The sequence below is a fragment of the Ictidomys tridecemlineatus genome, chromosome 4 (assembly GCF_052094955.1).
Source record: "Ictidomys tridecemlineatus isolate mIctTri1 chromosome 4, mIctTri1.hap1, whole genome shotgun sequence".
Lineage (NCBI taxonomy): Eukaryota > Metazoa > Chordata > Mammalia > Rodentia > Sciuridae > Ictidomys > Ictidomys tridecemlineatus.
In genome coordinates this window covers 113,974,752-113,981,756 of record NC_135480.1, presented here as the reverse complement: position 1 = coordinate 113,981,756, position 7,005 = coordinate 113,974,752, and the positions used below count along the sequence as shown (strand labels likewise).

Here is a 7,005-nt window from a genome sequence, read left to right as displayed (position 1 = left end):
TCCCTGCTTTGCCAATTTCCTCTGCATTCTTGTCTTAGAGTAAAATCCTTGGAAAATCATGGAAGTGAAGAATAAACGGAGCAGGATTTATTTAAACTGAGAAGAGATAGATACTTCCTGCCATGCGGAAGGGGACCTGAGAGCAGAAAACCTCATTTTAGTGTACCAGCTTATGAGTTTATAGATGGTTCTGGGTCAGAGCATGGAGCAAAATGTATGTAAAATAGGTATTGAAACAAGGTATCCTGGCTACCATCCTGCTGTCTGTAACCCATCCTCCTTTCAGTAACTTCTATCTGGGTTCATCCCCACCTTCAGTTTTCCACCTCTGGGACAAAAGAGTTGGCTGGAGGTGTTTGCACAGGTGAGCCTCAAGATCTTTTACATTTGAAATAGGCCTTGATATGGTGCTCATTAATAAGTCTACTAGTTGGCCTCCAGGTGAGGTTGAATGGGGCCCATTATCCTGACTGCCTGGTCATTTTACTATCTATTCTTTTTTATCCTCACTTGGAGAAACACTGGGAGAGTGAGCCCTTTGATAGAATTCTGGAGGAATATTCATGGAAAACCAAATATCCCTCTGTGGGAGAAGTCTACCCAAGCACTGTGTTCATGAATCTCTGTGTTGCAAATGGGGAGCAGCAGCAGTTTTCTTCTGTTTCCTGTGTGTATTTCATCAACAGGCCAGAAACGGATCAGAAAGCCTCAAAACGCTGCCCAGTTTAGTCCTGCCTGTAAGGACTCCAGATCATGAAGCCAAGTTCAGCCTGACCAGAGCTGTACAGGAAGACCTGGTTTACAACACAGTGCTGAGCTTCTTGGGTAAAAATGAGGCCCTTTCTTTTTCTCACACATCAATTTCTTAGGGGTGTGGGGAAGGCTCTCAGGATTGAATGTTTTCTATCTGCCATTTCTCTGCAGCTTGGCTATTCCCTGCTGTTATCTTTGGCTCTGTTGCTATGGGCGGGAATATTTTTTGTCCTGGCTTAATAACTGCTTGGCTGCCAGAGGCACTCATTTCTCATTGTATTGGTGGAGGATTAGCAGAGAAGTTTGGGAGATATTTCCTGTATTAAGCAGCAGGGGAGAGCTTGCTGGGCCTGTGCCTTCTTTTGAAATAGCGTCACACTCCCCCCCCCCCATACTTTCACCCTTGGAATGTGCTGAGGCCAGTTATTTGCATCCAGGGCAGCTGCTCCTCCCTGACACTTTGCAGATCTGCATCCCTTTTCCAGGTGCCCTTGTATAAACACTTCTTGGGGAGGCTACAGTGAGTCCCAGACAATCACCTCACTGGGATTTTTCTTTTATATTATACATTTTATTAAACATTTAAACATTTAGGGCTCAACAGTAATCTGCATCACCGCTTTAATTGTCTTTAAACCTATTTCATACTTCAGAATCTGTCAAAATTGACTCATGGCCCGTCTCAGAGCTACCACTTCTTCTACAGTTAACTTGAACTGGGTGATCCTTAGATACATGTTAAAAACTATAAACTAATGATTTAATAGATTTTTGGTGCCCTTGCATCTGTTAGGATAATTCTCAAAAGATTTAGACAAGCTATTTAGAAAAGTTAACAAAGAAGGACAAAAATCTGAGAAGTTTTGGTTCATGAGTGAATTGAGATAAGGAAACATAAATGCTGAAACTGGCTGAAAGTCATTCTGAAGAGTTTGGTGTCATCACACTGGAAGTGACACAGACTGATCTCAGAGCAGGAATCGCTGGATTTGAATTTTGAGCCATGGCTTAAAAGCTCTGTGAACTTGGACAAGTCACTTTACCTCTCTTTTCTGTCATTTTCTCATCTGTGATATGGAGATGACTATGACCCAGAAAATGTTGTAAGGGATTAAGATGAGAACACCTCACAAACTATAAATAAAGAACTAGTAAGATTAGGTGTATATGAATACATTTGCAAACTACGAAGAATTGCACAAGTATAAATAACTATAAACAGTGAAAACTTAATAAAAATTTTAATATACTTCAAAAGCTGAAAGAGCCATTTCCTCTTTAGGTGGGTATTTAACCTTCTTTTAAAACATGATCAGAATCCCCTTCCTAAATCAAAGGAATCCCCTTCCTAAATCAAAGGATTCCCTCACAGAATGTGGCAGAGCCCACTTTCCACCTTTGGGCATTTGTCCCCAGACCAGGGCATGGACCTAGGGCATGCTGATCCAGATTTTCCCAAAGAGACTGCCCTAAATCCATCCTGGCTGCAGGCTGATGGAGAGCCCACACTGTCTGGTGTCTGGACATGACAGTGGTAGCAGATGTACAGCTGGTTCTCTCTGTTCTCTCTGTCTGGTGTGGCTGCTGTAGTCCCTGGGTAGCACTCATGCCTTCCATCTGTGGACAGTTTAGGTACTATTCCTGACTTTCTTCTCATCTCATCTGGCTTTGTAGACAACTCAGAGATTCCCTGAGCTACTTGATATCCCTTTCTAGAGAGCTTTATTATGGGAAATTTCAAACATAAAAAACATTGAAGGGAGTAAGTACCTTGATGAGCCCCTTGGTAACTATCATCACCCAGTTATCAACATTTGGCACATTATGTCACCTGTTTTCAGCCCTTCCCATCACAACTTATTTTGTTTTAATTTGCTTTGGTTGAAGTATTTAAAAGTAAGCCCAAGATATACTGTTTCACCCCTAAACATCTCAGTGTGCATTTCTAACTGATAAGGACTATTTCTTAACATAATCATCATTCCATTTTCCACCCAATGGAATTAACAGTAATGCTGATATCTGATTTTGCTCAGATCAGCAAGAAATGCTTTCTGTGCTCATTAGAACCTAACACACTCACTCCCTGCCCCAGTTCCACCATAAAGCAGGAGCTTTACCCTCTGAAAATATTGACAAAATGACTTCCACTGCTCTTTACCCTTCACTTTGTGAAGGAATGACTTATCTGATGACTGAATTGGGAATAATGAGCTATACTACATGAGACTGTGTCTCTTAGGGAATCTGTCTACAGAGGAGCTCTGTTCTGCCCAGCTCCAACTTCTGTTGGCTGAGCACGTGGTCTAGGCTCAGGCCCTCTTTGCAGTCAAAGTCTGAAGGCATATCTCTTTCTTACGGAGTGTAAGAAACTGATTTCAGGCTAATATATCTACTCTGTAAACACAAATTGCCCCCACCTGACATGTCCCAACATGGGATCTTAGAGGAAAGGGCTGAAAAGTTTGGTTTGGCCATTTATTTATACTACACTCTCTAACTGTATCAGCAAAACTGGTATATTCATCTCTTCCTTTGTTTGATTTAAGTTTTGGTATCCATTGTTCTAAGTTCAGTAAACAAGAAAGAAACAGGAATATTATTTATAAGCTGTCGATTCTAACATATTTAAATTAATTATAGAACCATTAATATAAACTAAAAACACTACTAAGGACTTGTGACTCAAGAATATAGCAACATTCCTGCCCCAAGGAGCCACTGACGATAGCAGAGGTAACTCCTTGGGGTTTGGGAGCACAGAGTCCAAGAGGGGTCCTCATAGCGGGCGGCTGGACAAGAAAGATTTCTGCAGAAGGAGCGAGATAGAGAAAAACTGTGTATAAAAGCCAAGAGAGAGGGCTTGGTGGAGTTGATGAGACAGACAACGGTCAGGTACTAAAGAGGCACATGTGTTCACCAAAGAAACATGAACCCCATTTTAAAAGTAAGAGGTGACATTAAGATTTACAAATAGTGGTAATTTTTAAAAGCAGAAATGTGGAGAATGAATTATAGAGAGTAGGAGAATACTCAGGAGCCTACTAACAACTAGCCAAGCTTCCCCAAGCACAACAAAGTTAAGGATGGACTTGAGATGTTCTGGTGAGTTAGTTTAAAGAAAGAAAAGAGAGAAAGAAGTTGTGTGTGACTATACATAGAATACAGTAAGGTTTTCTATAGAAAATTAGAAGTAGAAGAAAAAGTGAAAATAAGGATAATAGGGACAAAATGGAGCCAGGAGTGAGATGAGCACATTAGAGTGTGGGGTGTGTGTGTGTGTGTGTGTGTGTGTGTGTGTGTGTGTGTGTGTGTTGACAAGGACTGACAAGGGAGGGAATAACAGATTTCTTGGTGTTGCAGTAAATACCAACAGTAAATACACCATAATGCCTAGGAGATAAAAGTAAACCAATGTTTTAGGAAAATAAGTGTCACTAAATCAAAAGCCAAACAAATTTCTGCTGCGAGTCCTCACAAGGAAGACACAAGTAATGCAAATAATAATATCTTTCTTCATGCTCTTATTGTAAACACAGTCATCTTCACTATCTAATCTGACTTTTTCTTCAGTAAACTGAAGAAAAGCCTTATTCAAATCATAGCACCCTACATCCCCCATGGCATGCAGGGATTTTTGAACTACTCCATGACCCACAGTAAACTGAAGAAAAAGTCAGGGCTAAGCAATGGCAGCTGCAGCAGAAATGAAATCCAGTACCTCGGCATGTGAGAAAGGCCCAGTTGCTGCAGTATATTCTTGTTCTTGTCTTCCTCACAAATTCTTTCCTATCTGAGCAGTGGAGATTAGGGGAATCACTTAAACTGCTATTTAAGGGTTTGGTTTCATTTTTATTAACTGCTTTATTGGGATATGATCCACATGCCATACAATTCCCCTAAGGTACTCAATATTTATTAAATATATTCACAGAGTCAAGGTCACCACTCTCAAGTTTACAACAGTTTCATCACCTGAACAAGAATCCCTCTACATATTAGCAGTTAAGTACACTGCTTTTCCTCCTTCTTCCAACCCTATTTCTATAAATTTGCCTATTCTGGTCATTTTATGTATATTGGCTCATACAATATGTATGGGTTCTAATGACTGTCTTCTTCAATTTGCCCTTTCAGATACAAGCGAAGCTTTTCGAATTTCCTTTCATCACTTTGCCTCTCCCAAGAAGGTGTCAGAGTGGATCGATGCCTCTGGATTGGTGCTGGAAGGTCTGATGGTGGGCTCTGTGCTGTCTGGCTACTTAGTAGTGTTCCTTAACTACCTGGTCCATGGGCACTGAGCTGCCTTTCACTGCTGCCATCTGTTCTGCTCACTTGACCTATATGGGTCCAGAGAGACCCGCATCTGACCAGGTCACTTTGACTCTGTTGTCTCGTTGTTGACCCTTCTGACACTCACTCAACATTGTTCATCTTTCCACTGTTCTGATCCTGTGTCTTAGATTGTTTCATGTTGCTATAATAGAATACCCAAGACTGGCTAATTTATAAAGAAAAGAAATTATTATGGCTTTGTTCTGGAATGTATGTCCCCTAAAAGCTCACGTATTGAAGGCTTACTCCCCAGTGCAGCAATGTCCAGAGGTGGGGCTTTGGGGAAGTGATTGTCACAGTGATTGTCACAAGAGTTCTGACCACCTCAGTGGATTAGTTCATTGATTGCTGAATAGATTACTGGGAGGTGATGGAAACTGCAGCGGGGGGGGGGGGCATGGTTGGATGTAGGTCACAGGGTCCATACTCTTAGTGACTATATCTTATCTTATCCTTGGCCCCTTCTTCTCTCTCTCTGCCTCCCAGATTCCATGAGCTGAGAAACTTTCCTCTGAAATACTGTTCTGCCTCACCTCAGTCTCAGAACAATGGAGGCAGGAGATCATGGCTTGAAACCTCTGGTACTGTGAGCCCACCTCCAAGCTGTTTGTGCCAGGTATTTTGGACACAGTAACAAAAGCTGACTAACACAGTTCTGGAGGCAGGGAAGTTCAAGATCTGGTGGTTTTACCTGGAAAGGGCCTTGTGCTGTGTTGTGACATGGCACATGGCACCACTGCAAGGTGTCTATGTGAGTTAGAATAAGAGGGCTAACCTGGGAGAGATAACCCATTTCCACAAAGAAAAGTTCGTCCATTCATGAGGGTGGATCCCTCATGACCCCAAGTGCCTATTAAAGTCCCCACAACCTCTCAACACTGACACTGGGAACAAGCTCCAACATGAGTTTTGGTGGAGAAAAACCTTATTCAAATCATAGCACCCCACGTCCCCCATGGCATGCAGGGATTTTTGAACTATTCCATGTCCCACAGGAATAACAGAAGCTCAGGAGCCATACTGCTATGGCTTCCTATGCTGGCACAAGGCTATCAGGTATAGCCACCTCCTCCTTGGACTCTGAGTGAGGCATGGGCTCAGCCTTGTATGCTTGATACCTCTCCTTCAGTTCCTCAATGCACTGTCCTCTGGGGAGCCAGGTGAGGAACGAGAAGGACACATGAGTCTTAGGCTCACTTCCCCATCTTATTCCTTTCTGGACCACAGGGATGGGCTTTCTCTCCCCTCATGGGGTTTAAGTATTCCTGTAGGATATGGATTCTGAGACCTCTCTAGACTGGACTTAAGAGTAAATTCAATATTTTTAGATATACCACATTTTCTTTATCCAGGCATCCATTGATAGAAATGTAGGTGGCTTCTGTATCTTGACTATCATGAACAGTGCTTCCATGAACATGGGAGTAGAGGTATCACCAAGATTCTCATCTCTTTTCCTTTGAATATATACCCAGAAATAAGGATTTTACTCAGCTTTGAAAAGGAGGAATCCCTGCCATTTGCAGCAATATGAATGAAGCTGGAACATTATGCTAAGTGGAAAAAAAGCCAGACAAAGAAAACTACTGCATTACCTCACTCATATGTGGAATATAAAATAATCAAACTCAAAATCAGAGAGTAGAAGCTGGAGGAAGATGGAAATGTAGAAATGTTGATCGAGGGGTACAAAATTTCAGTTATGGAAAATGAAGAAATTCTGAGACTCAATATGTAGCATGGCGACTATAGTTGATAATACTGATCCATCCAAGAGCTTGAAATGAAATTTGCTAAGGGGGTAGTTTTTTTGGTTTTTTGTTTTGTTTTGTTTTGTTTTGTTTTTGGGGGGTGATACTGGGGATTGAATCCAGAGTGTTGCACAAGCTAGGTAAGTGCTCTATCATTGGGCTACAT

The 7,005-nt window shown here is 41.8% G+C and overlaps 1 long non-coding RNA gene across 1 annotated transcript; it reads left to right on the top strand.

The window, feature by feature from the left end:
* The first annotated feature begins 686 nt into the window (after positions 1-686).
* Positions 687-5,279, top strand: LOC120889758 (uncharacterized). The gene is made up of 2 exons (XR_013437239.1): positions 687-825; positions 4,688-5,279. It is a non-coding gene; the product is annotated as an uncharacterized LOC120889758 (long non-coding RNA).
* Positions 5,280-7,005: the final 1,726 nt, after the last annotated feature.